General features: G+C 39.8%; 1 protein-coding gene across 12 annotated transcripts in view; it reads left to right on the top strand.

Moving 5' to 3' along the window:
* Positions 1 to 12,675, top strand: part of ARMC2 (armadillo repeat containing 2) — an 85,741-nt gene that overhangs the window by 40,943 nt on the left and 32,123 nt on the right. For 3 of the 12 annotated variants that reach the window (XM_079971620.1, XM_079971628.1, XM_079971625.1), the window contains one exon: positions 4,461 to 4,549. The gene's annotated coding sequence lies outside the window, so the exon portion shown is untranslated. Of the gene's footprint in view, positions 1 to 1,893; positions 1,979 to 4,460; positions 4,550 to 4,803; positions 4,857 to 5,097; positions 5,219 to 9,457; positions 9,608 to 9,634; positions 9,804 to 9,827; positions 9,954 to 12,675 lie in introns of those variants that run through there. The other 9 variants (XM_079971631.1, XM_079971624.1, XM_079971626.1 and 6 more) reach the window with 8 other exon arrangements.

Raw genomic sequence — 12,675 nt, 5'->3', positions numbered from 1 at the left:
AGGCCGCACACAATCATAAGGAAACCTGCAGCCTCTGTGGATGCCTTGCTACTCACCAACATTCCTTCCATTAGTGAATTTTGATGCCTCCCCAGTGGGTTTGTGCCGAAGCCCACCCACCTCCCTCCCCGTATAAATCATGCTCCTTACCACCTGCCAAAGTGGAGTTTGGTGGTCTTGGGGCAGTGGGGAAAGAATGTGAGATTAGAGATGGCAAGCCATTCATCTAGGACTACTGAGACCAATTGGTGCTTATTATATTTTAAAATTAGTTATTATTTGAAAAATAGATATTAGAGTGCAGTAGGAACAATTAACACTGTGAGGGAGCTTTTAACGGGAGCAGCATAGGGCATCAATATTCCATATATTTGCCCTGGTTATTTAAAAAAAATGTAATATGTACTATTTGCAAACAGCCAAACTAAGCAACATATTGTTAAGAATTTCGGCAAATCATTGAAGATAATAATGCCATGGGACTATGTTGGTTTTTCCAAATGACATGTAACCTGCCTTTCACCATGCAACTTCTTTTTTAAATGGCCCACTCTTTATTAATTTTTGACCAGGCTGTTTAACAACAGATATCTGTTTATATTGCATGGCATCTAGCAGGACTGACTATTCTGGTTGTATTTTTTTTTATTATTTCCATAAGCAAGCACTAAGAAATTGCCTGAGAGCAAACTTTATACTTCAACATCTTTGCCTTGCAGCAAGTGATAACTTCAGAAAAGGCAAATAAATCTTCCCACTGTCCTGTCCTCATTCTCTGACTCCAGTAACTGCTCTTGTCTCACTGTAAAATTTGCCATGGCAGGTTACCTACTTGATTTGTCTACTGCACTTGAAGTGGTTGCTAAAAATAGTTATTCTCAGCCTGTCTTCTCTGTCAGTAAATGCATCCCCCACCCCACCCCTGTCATTAGGAAAATACACGAAGATCTACAAAATGAGTCGATGACGACTGGATTCATCAGCTAGTAACCATATGGTCTCACTCTAAATATAGAGTGATGATAATCAAAAGATTATGTGATGGGAGTCATTGCCTTAAAAATAAAGATAAAATAAAACAAAAATAAAACACAACCACAAATAATCCTTACATCATTTTTGTCATCTTTATTTTATTATATGATGATATTACCAAAGACTTTTCTTAACTGGGTGGTATCCTTGCCAGTTTTATATTGTGTTTTTAACAATGAAATCTTATCTGATATACTTGAATTTTAAATTTTATGATTGACCTGGCGGCCATTGTATGTTCACATGCACCATTTTAATTGGATAGTTCATTTTTGCCAGCCACTTGGGATATTTTCCAGTAGAAAGATGGGTTATAAGCAATTGTAAAGGACCCCTGAATGGTTAAGTCCAGTCAAATTTGACTGTTGGGTGCGGTGCTCATCCCCATATCCAAAATCCAATGATTTAGCACCTCTACTAGGTGAACCAGAGGGTGCCATATAATGAGGTATGGGGGAAAGAGAAAGCTTCCTGCTCCATAATTGTATGAGGTTCTTGTACACAAAAAGGTCCGAAAAGGGTACAAGGTAGGGAGCAGAGATAGTTTGGGGAACAACTGAACATTTCACTAGTCCTAAAAGCTGCTTCATTTGTTATAATTTTTTTACACAGAAGAACCTTCTGTGTAGGAAATAATATAGGAAATATTAAGACAACAACATTTCTGTTTCCATATAGTGTGCATGCATTAGGGAACCATGGCCATCTGTGGTTTCCTAGCACTTATATACACATGTGCAATGTGCAATATTAATCTATGAAACTGCTGGGGCAAGTTGTCCAGATATTTGGGTTGCAGCATCACCAGTATCGGGATGATACTCGACTCTACTTCTTGTTTCCATCTTCTGATTCCAGAGAGGGGAGGCTAATAAAATCCAAAACCAGTGTTTGGAGGTAGTTCTGGAATAGATCAGAGTCCGAAAACTGAGCTTGCAGCCAGGTAAAAGAGCAGTAGTGTAGCAGATTGTTTCACCATCATCATCATAAATTTTTATTTGTACCCCGCCCTCCCCGGCCGGAGCCGGGTTCAGAGCAGCTAACATCATATAAATAATATAATATCTATCAATATCTATAGTTGTTGCTAGGTAGGATTATACTCCCTCTGAAGGACCAATTGCACAAACGTGTTTTCCTGGATCCAGTGCTAACTGGAGAAGCTCAGTTGGTGGCAGTTTTACCAATTTAGGCTGGTATGCGAGGTGCAACTGTATCTGGAGAGGCCAAACCCTTCCTCAGTTATACAGATTGGACCACTGCAATGAACTGCACATGGGGCCACATTTTAAAATGGTTAAGAAAATTCAGCAGATCCAATTTCAGCTGCCTGAGTTCTGTTGGGACCTAAATGGTCACAGCATGTGGCACCATTACTGTACCAGCTATACTGATTAAATTGTAGCATTTCCATGCTTTAATAAAAGTGCTGGTTATGTTTTTTGAAGCTTTACATGTTTTGGGTCAAAGCTATTTAAAGAACAGAATCAATATTCCAGCAGTCTGAGGTTAACAATGGAGACTCTTCTGATTTGCCTACCACCATAGGGTACAAGTCACAGGGCATTTTCCGTGGTAGCCCCCCAGCTATGGAACTCATTGTTAATTGGGTTCTTTCAGACTGCAATACTGCAGACTTTCCAGAAACATTAGGAGACTTGTCCCCCCCCCCCTTTTTTTGGTAGACTTTTTCTTGAAGGACAACTAATTTGGAGGGATTATTTTCTGCTGTTGGGATTGGCTCTATCTCAGTAACTTTGCATTGGCTGCATCTTTTACTAATTGTTGGTTTTTATTATTTTATCCATTAGTATTTTTGTGTGTGTGATTTGAATGTTTCATATATTATTGTTATTTGCTTGTTTAACTTTACATTCTTGTTTGCCACTTTGTGAGAAATGATCTAAAAGGCAGGATATAAATTTTAAAAGTAATAAATACAAAAATATTACACTCTCACATATGTCCTACACTGAAGGCACTTCTGTCAGGGAAAGCTTTGTATAGTGCAAGGCAAGAAAGCCATTCAAAATGAATGCTGATTGTAAAGTATTATTCAAAGTTTTCAGGAGCACTTTTTAATGGGATAATCTTTAACGCTTGTAATTCATAAAGTAATAAACAGCAGCTGAGATTGATTAATAGTCAAAGCAAATTTGAGGCATGTAATCAATCTCAACAATTGTTTATTGAAAATACTTTTCAAAGTGACAGAAACTGTTGGTTTTTCATAGTAAACTATAAGATTAAAAGTGGGGGTTGTTTATTTCCATTGGCAGGGTTCAGAACTCTGTTGTCTTTTGGGACTTCTTGGTTGGCTCAGATTGTATATTATAGGGAGTCACCTTTCTAGATACAACATTTATAACAGGGCAATACCTTTTTTAAGTTCAATCAAAATGACACAAAATTGTGAGCAAACTTTTGAGTTCTTAGATGTTAAGTGAAACATCTAAGGGGAATAAAAAAGGTGCAAAGGCCTATCTAATCCAGTATCCTGTTTCAGCAACCAACCACATGCCTTTGGCTCAGACCTCATCAGTGTATATCTGAAGATGTTTGCCCCCGTGAACATCATTTTACATTTACCTATATGTAGGTGTCACTTAGTGGCAGACCACATGGACTGCATGCAAAAGCTTCCAGGTTCATTCCCTGGCATCTGCAGGTAGGGTTAGAAAGACTGCTGTCTGAAACTCAAGGGAGCTTCCGCCAGTCAATACTGAGCTAGATATGGTCTGACAATATAACTCATGTTCTTACGTTATAATTTCAGACCTTAATCTGGGGAAGTTTTCTCCTTTTGACCTAGGTAGTGAAGCTGAAGGTTTTGTTCTTTGGATGAAGCCAGAGTTAGCTCAGATAGCTTTTGCAACATCATAAAGCTGCTTATGTAGGTGCGGGATTTTTGTTCTCTGTGGGCATCAGCAGAACACGCATAAGCCCCCCCCCGTCACACCCCATTATGCCCCTGTTCTGCCCTCCTATGGGTCCAAAAGGACGCACCCATCGGCGGTCGCATATCAGTTGAACACACACAAAATGGTTGCCAGCTGTACTAATAATTATTATCTAGACCAGTGGTTCCCATTTGGTGGGTCACAGACCCAGGGGCTCCATGACACCATTCACATAAAAATGTGAATATCAGAGATATCAAAATTTTCAAAAGTAGGGGGTCCATGACTTGGCTTTTGAAAAACGGGGTCCGCAGTACTTAGCTAATTGGGAACCACTAGTCTAGACCCTTATTTCACTCAAGGAGATTTTCAGAGCAAACTGATATTTTGTGTCATTGGGTAAACTACAGAATTTTGCAAAATCTATTCTGATTTTGAAAACAATCAGCCTTAAATAGAGTACAGTTTTTAATGGCATGAACCTTACACAGATCTAACTGTAGACAATGTTGTCTGTAACCACAGGTTATTCCACATGGAGAGTATTTTCATGGATGACAAAATATGCATCCAGCCAATTCAATGAGGCCTGCATGAACATTGTGATGCAGAGGGTAAGTTTATCCAGATGCACATCTGTATCTACATTAGCTGGGACACTACTTCTAGGCATGAGTTTTTCTTACTAGATTTGGTGGGATTGGGGCAATGATCATATACTCCCCTATCTCACACTATGCTCCTGATTTTGTATAGTGGACAAGATAAACTGTCTTTAACATAGGAATAGTAAATCATGGTTAAATGCAAATTACATACTACACACTGTCCAGACCCTAAATTTCCTCCCTCATTGCCTTTGGTACAGGAACCCCAGATATGGAATAGGTTGCCCTATTCTCTATTGTGGAGTGTTTTTTTGTAAGTGAATAACCTTTCATTCACCCATATTTTTTCATTGTGTTTTGAGTCTGTGCTGCAAACTGTTTATACTGTCACTGTTGCAAGGTTTTCTATTTAACATATTTTGCTGTCTTTTACTGCTTATTGTTGATTTTAATATGTGTTGTAATTTTTAATATTGCCTTGTTTGTAAGCCATCCAGGGATTATTTATTTATAAATGAAATTTGTGATTCCAAATCTTTCCCACTATTTTTCAGATGTCTCTGTCAATGAATGATATAGGAACACCCACCACAGATTTTAGTCTCTTTTTTGACTCACGCCTCTATCAGCATGATGACACACTAGTTTGTAACTGTGCTGAAGCCATTGTTCAGGGTGAGTTTAAGGAGAAATTACATTTTCTAGAAATACTTTTTCCTTTGCAGCATTCCATACAATTACAAATAAGTCCCAGATCCTAATGTATGTTACTTGGTTTGATGACTCATCCTAGTGTAGTCTGTTCCAGATATAGTAGATGGATGAAGAAAGTATGTGTATTTGAAGAAGGAACCTTTTTTACAAATTAAAAGAATGAGGTGCAAGGAATTTCAACCATTAAGACATGGCAAATAAAAATTACAAAGGGAAACAAAGCAGTGGAATAAAAATTAACTCTTGAACTTGACAACCTAAAGAATGGGGAGAATAAAAATAATGTGCATATGAAAAGAGTTAGAGAAGGAGCCAAGAAAGCTTAGTGACTTTTATACAAAAGTGGCTCAAAGAAATGTTAGATTATGATAATCATAGGGAAAAGGTTCATGCTCATTATTTTGCCAGCATCATGGAACTAGATCCAGAGGTTTTGACTGGATGCTATATAGGTAAAGGAAAGGTTCTGGGGAGAAAGCCAGAGAGAACAATTAATTGTCCATTATGTGTCAGAAAATGACTTTTGGAAATATTTTTGCCTTTTGATTCTTAAACCAAGAGGGGGACCAGAGAACAATGGAGCACCAAGAAAAATTAGTTCATTGCAGATGGAGTTTGATTTCCTTTGTGGTGTCTGCCTGCACAGGAAAATAAAAAAGGAGGAATACAGATGAGAAGAGTCTTAAATATACAGAAAAATAATATATTTCTCTTTGTGAACTTGGTGACACTACATAGCCAACAGGGAAAACGTCTCCTAATTTCAGTACTGGTATTATAAAACCAGAATGACATATGAAAATGATTTTTCTTATATATCAGGTTATAATCCCAATCCAAACCACCTTTACTTGGAAGAAACTCTTCATTTCTTTTAATGGATTTTACATCCAAGTAGGTTGTTTAGGACTGAAGGCTTAGGTGCTAAAAAAGACAGAACTTTTTTAAGTGCTGGAAGCAGTATTGTTGAATTGCCATTGCGCCACTATACTTCCTTCTTTCTTTTTGTCCCACCATAGTTGTTGATCAAGCTAACTTTTCAGGTTATGTAGCACTTCCAGGGATGGGCTTGCCAATTTCCCCCTTTGGGGTGCAGCAGAAATTTTACCTCAAAAGGGATATTGTAGAGTTGGAAGAGGTTCAGCCACAATGATAAGGGTCTGGAGCAACTCCCCTAAGATAAAAGGTTGCAGCATTTGGAACGTCTTAATTTTAAAGAAAAGGTGAGCAGGAGTAGCATGATAGAAGTTTATAAAATTATGCATGGCATGGAGAAAGTGGATTTCCCACAGGTACCTTGTTGGCCACTGAGAACAGGATGCTGGACTATATGGGCCTTTGACTTGATCCATCAGGTTCTTCTTGTGTCCTTATGTTTATAATTATCTCTGTGAAAGAACCAGGTGGTGGACTATATATGCAATTTGCCTGATCCAGCAGGCTCTTCTTATGTTCTTATGTTTAGGTTGGTAGGATGAAAAAGGCCGGATAGTCAAGCATAAGGGGACTAGGACCTGTGATGTGATGTTTTCCCAGTTAAGTAGTTGTAGTTTCATCACTTTCTGTATAAGGGGTTGCCTTATACTGAGACTTGTAAGTTTTTTGTTAAGAAGTGTTACTTTCTAGTTTTCCTCTGTCTCTCTCTATGCTCCTTCCCACTGTGTTTTATCTTGTCCAGGGCAGCCCTAAGTGACTTATACCCAACCAAGCAAGCAAACAGGGAAGCAAAACCCTCCACAAATACAGTAAAACTGGAGGGGTGTGTGTGAAATACATTAAAAGCACGCCAACCAATTCTAAAAGGCCACAAATACCAGTAGTTAAAGGCCAAACACCTGGTTATAGAGGAGTTTTTCATAAAATCATAGAACTGAAGACTTGGGACTCAGATGGTCATTTAGTCTGATTCCCTTCAATGCAGGAATTTTAACTAAAGCATCCATGACAGATGGCCATCCAGCCTCTGCTTTAAAACCTCCAATGAAGAAGAGCACCACCTTCTGAGGGAGTCATTTCTGCTGCTGAACAGCTCTGGCACCTAAAGATATGTAATGTCAGGAGTGCTCTGATGGTGTTTCCTGCTTGGCAGGGGGTTGGACTCGATGGCTCTTGTGGTCTCTTCCAACTCTATGATTCTATGAATGATGGCGCCAAGTGAGCCTTATGCTTATTCACTTGTTCAGTTTCTTTCTCAACCTTATGGTTTGTGATTGTCTTACATCTTTGCATTGCAGTCTGCTGGTGCTGCTATTAAATGCAAAGTCAGTTCCTAACAAAATCTCATTCACCCATGATTCCATGGTGGATAAAAAGGCTGACCTAGCTTGTATTACTGAAAGGTGGCTTGACGAGCTGAGGGTATAGTTTCTCCTAGCTATGCCATCCTACTTAAGTACTCAGTTCAGTATCAGAATAGAGTCAGGAACTGGTGGCAGCAATGGTTTCTGTAGTCTCACTGTCTCCAGGCTTCTTGTCTGTTTGAGTGCAGTATGGAGTATATGTATCTTGTGTTGAGTGACCAGGACAGATTAGAAATTCTGCTGGTGAATCACCTGACAGAGGTGGTATTGGATATGGTGTTGAAGATTCCCAGGATGGTTGTTCTGGGCTGGGGGGAACCTAGTTTTCATGCTAAGGTCACCAGGTCCTTGATGGCTCTGGTCTTTATGGGCGCCATTACAATCCTGAGCTATTCCAACATGGCTTTAGCCCAACACATAAAGCAAGATACACCTGATAGTTGTTTCTTGGCCACACAGGAGGATAGTAATCTGAAAATGGGGGATTTTGCATTATTATGATTGAACCACTTCCGGTTGAAATCTAGACTTGCATTTCCCCTCTGAATGCATGGGAGGTCTATTAATGTAATTCACACTCAGATGCTTATGGACACTGATGGACTCCAAAGGGCTTTTTGGGATCTTCTGATGAGCATGACAGGCACACTTGCCTTAGGTTTTTACATGTATGAAATAAATGTCAGTAAGGTCATAATGGAACCTCTTTATAAATGCCTCAGCTTTTATATGTTTTGGAATCTGTGGAAGAAAAGCAAATAGAAATACAAAGCAAGGGGCCCGGAAACGACCATTGCTAAAAGGAGTTGTTTGGGGGAGAAAAGTCAAAACAAAGTGAGCTTGATTAATTTTCTGCATCACTTAGACTAAAAGCTGGTCAAAATAGGGCAGGAAAATCTTGTACAGCACAATTTTACTAAGAAGTCCTACTGAGTTCAGTGGAATTTACAATGTAATCCTATTCATTGTCTGCTTATAAGAATGTAAACTTGAGTCCTGCCGGATTAAACCGAAGCCCTTCCTACTCCAGCATAATCTAGAACCAAAACCCTGTCTAGAAGCACAGGTTCTGCAATAAATGCCCATCTGGAAGTACCTACCCTTTTCCTTTTAGCAAGCCCACTAATGATCTAGAACCCTTGCCAGATCTGCAGCTGCTGCTATAATATTATAATATTATATAATATATCTGTAGATCAGCATGGTTTCAAAGATTTAGGGTGTGAATTAGATCATTTTTGGGGGTCCCTTCCATCTCTGCAATTCTATTATTTAGGCTGAGTGACAGGGTTGCTGACATTATATATAAAAATGAAGCAATAATGTAACATATAAATCTTAGAGACGACATACAGGTAGAAAAAGTAGTCGTGATGTTACATATAAAGGTGTTGCAGTTATAGTGAGCAAGGAAGAAAAACAAACCAGTGCAATTAAGATGGGGCTAAAGTCTGTTGCGCCGGTCAAGGCATCGCTGTGGAAACCCCTAGTGAACTGATGTAGGGCGTGGGCACAGAGCTGACTTTGTAACACGATGCAGGGCAGAGTAACGATGCTGCCAGAGAACACTTCAGCAGAACCAGCGGCAATGTGGTGCCTATTTAAAGGTAAAGGGACCCCTGACCATTAGGTCCTATTTAGGTCCATTAGGCCTATTTAAACTTGAGCGCTAATAAATGACTTCCCACCTAGCACAGTTAGCACGGACGAATACTACGGTGTCGTTTTTGCGGCAGAACAGCCCCGCCTTTCCCGCCTGCTCGCCCGCCAACATTTCGGGACAGGTTGCCGTATTGAAAAAAACAACAACGCGGAAGTAGCTCGAGAGGGGATAAGGGCAAATGCTTCGGCCGCTGCTACAGAGCATGCGCCGTTCTTCCGAGCATGCCCAGTACCGATGACGGAGGCGCCCGCTGCCTACTCTTACGGTGCACCGGTTGCGACGGGAGCAGAAAAAGCAGCAGCGGCTGACGCGGCGACCGTCCTTTCCTCGCAGGTTCTCGGATACCTTTCTTCCCTTCAGTAGCTTGAAGGACACGGGGAGCCCAAGGTGTGGAGAGTTGGAGGAAGGGGGTAGCTAAGTAGGGTTTCTGCGCGCGCGCGTGTGGTTGCTATGGTGACCGAGGCTACCTGGTCGGTTCCCAGGGAACAGGATGCCGCCTGGAGCAGGAACTGCTAAGGACTTCCTGGCCTGACTGCCTAGATTCTCCTTCTATATACCTCCGTCCGTCTGTCTGTCTGTGTGAGTGAGTTACTGGACTTTTCCTGGGCTGCCAACCCTCTTGGCGGATGGCATCAGGGGTGCCCATCTGCACTCAAGCCTTGGACTGAGATTGAGGTTTGCTGGTGGTTGTTAGAAATGCATCTATTCCTAGAAGATACTAAAAGTTAAATAGGTAAATATGTAGCAAATGTAGCCTTAAAGACAAAAAGAACCACGCTGGTACCAACTCGGTTCTCTCTAGAACCGGCTTGTTGTGTGAATTGTTGTGAATAGCAAATACATAAATGCCTGTGCAAAAATATAATATGCATAAGGCTGCTGTGTCGGTCAGAAACCTAGGAGTAATTGTGAACCCAGCTATTTAAATCATGTGGTATTTCTTTGAAGCTGAGTTCCTGTTATAACTATATTGAAGTTATCCCACACTATCTAGCCTATATGTATATGGCTGCTTCTGCTCAGAAAGTAAGTGTGTGTGTGTGTGTGTGTGTGTAAGGCAGGGGTGGTGGTTGTGAAAAGCCCCAGCTAGTAGATTCATTTAAATTCATTTAAAACAACTGTGGTGGGGAAGTTGTGCCAGCTGCACTGATTCTTCTGATTCCTTTGAAGTATCAATGATTGGTTCAGAAATAATCTGAATATCTCAAGTTACACCAGGCCTGAAAACTGTTATTTAAAAGAGTTTGGAAAACTGTGACAAATGAAGACAAAAGGATGATCTTATAATTTGTTTGTAGTCTGGCTATCTTAAATTGGTCCCTAACTTATTGTGAACTTAGGCAACTGAGTGCCTGTTGGGTAACCAATTTTTTAAAAAAATGTATATAGAAGTTTGTAATAATCTAAAACACACACTCCAAATACAGTGCAACAAGCACATGTTTCCTTTCAGGATATAGAAATGCAAGGGTATCCATTTGTAGAGGAAGGAGGAGAAGAAATGGGCATGCTCAATAGCAGTTTATAGTTATTTATTAACTTATTTGTTTAAAACCATTTATATCCCTCTCTCCCTAAGGGTATTAGAGTGGCATACACTAAAACACTAAAATATATAAAAAGTAAGTATTCTGGAGGGTGGGGAGATTAGAATTGGGTGGTGGTGTATGCTTTTAGAGTTAAAATAAACTCCCTTCCTTGGACTATACTGGTATGTTTCAGAATGAAAGAAAGGGGAAAGGGACACGCCTAATATTTTCCAGCATCCTCACCCCTGCTATTAAAAAAAGAGAGTTGAGAATAAATCAAGGCAAGTAGGAAGCCCTAAACCTAAATCCTCTAGTGCTACATAGACAGTGATAGCCAGGGGTGTACCTAAGTGTTGGTAAGGTTGGCCCTGCCAAGGGCCCAGGTTAAGGGGGGCGTATAAATCACACCCTTCCACTCTGACTCCATCATAGCAGGCCTGTAGGGCCTCCTCTCTGGCCAGCTGGCAGCACTGTTAGCTTCTTGCCTGGGGTGCAAGGGGGCCTAGGTATGCCTCTGGCAACGGCCTTAGGGGGGCTTCAACAGAAGAAAAACAAATTTCATCCTTCCTCTCCTGAATTCCCTTCCTGAGACCCGATCAGCACGATTCTTTGTGAGTTTTTAATCTTTTCAAATCACTGGGGGGAAAGCAGCTCTGATGTGCTGCTAACTTTTATTTTTTCCTCAGAATTCAGATTAGTCTTTATTTCAAAGACATGATGGTTCTTCCAGTGTAGGAATGCCATTCAGATTAAGGATATGTGGCTCCTTCATTATTCAAATAAAACATAAAACACAAATACTGAAGGAGCATGTTTTTAATAATGTGTGTTTTATTATTTTTGAGGGAATTATGCCATATCCTACGAATAAATCATAACTTTTTCATTATGAGCAGAGTTGGTCAAAATGTGGTAAGTGAGGAGACAGGAAATTTTTTTTGTAATAAAAGTCTGTTTGCAGGCTTGACTATGGCTCTGCAATCAACGCCTCCATCATAAATGTACTTGTAAGGCAGACAATTTAAGATCGAAAGGAGATTTGATTGAAACTTAATTAGAACATGTCATGGGCTATGCTTCTGCTACAGTACAGAATGTATTCATGTCTCCCAGGTTGCCAGTTACTTAATTAAAAGAGAGCAAATATTAAAATCCAATAAATGGTATATCTCTAGAGCAAAATGTAAGGATTTTAAAGTAGAAGGAAATGACTCATTCTTCAAAGACTGAGACCAGCGACATAAGAATTGTTAAGGTGTTCTAAAACTTCACACTGCAACAGGGAGTATAATAGAAATTGAAACTGAAAGATTTTGTTTCTGTTTATATTCCTGTCGCAAACTTAATTTATCATTTGATTATAGCACTTATTTAATTAAAATATAACCTACTGTTAGTACTTACAAGCCAAAATCATGACTCCAGCTTGGAGTTTGTGATAGAAGAGAAGAAACAAAAATGAAACATAAACAAAAACTCACAAAAAATATACGTATCTGATGCAATTTTCCAGATTAGAAAATTGGTTTGTTTGTTAATCTACTCTAACAATTTGTATAGTTCACTCATCATTTTAACTCTCAGGACTTCCTCAAAGGAACCCTGGGTATTGTAGTTTGGTGAGATAGCTAACAATTAATGGAAGTATGTGAAGTTTACTATCCACATCAAATGACAGTATGGATGAGCCCAAAGCCAAACCATAGCTTAGCCCCAGATAGCACAGCAGCAGCAGGATTGGATGAGGAGTACAGCAGTCGGGATTTTCACTTCAGAAGCCCACATGCTGAGCCATGGTTGATGTGTGAACTGGGTTACCATATACTGAATTGTATTTTCACATACATACATACAAACATACATACATACATCTAACCGTTATAGAAAAGTCCGTGTAACTACTGAAATAAGAACTTAACACTTAAA

This window comes from Podarcis cretensis (genome assembly GCF_951804945.1).
Source record: "Podarcis cretensis genome assembly, chromosome: 3".
NCBI lineage: Eukaryota > Metazoa > Chordata > Lepidosauria > Squamata > Lacertidae > Podarcis > Podarcis cretensis.
This window is presented reverse-complemented; position numbering and strand designations above follow the sequence as displayed.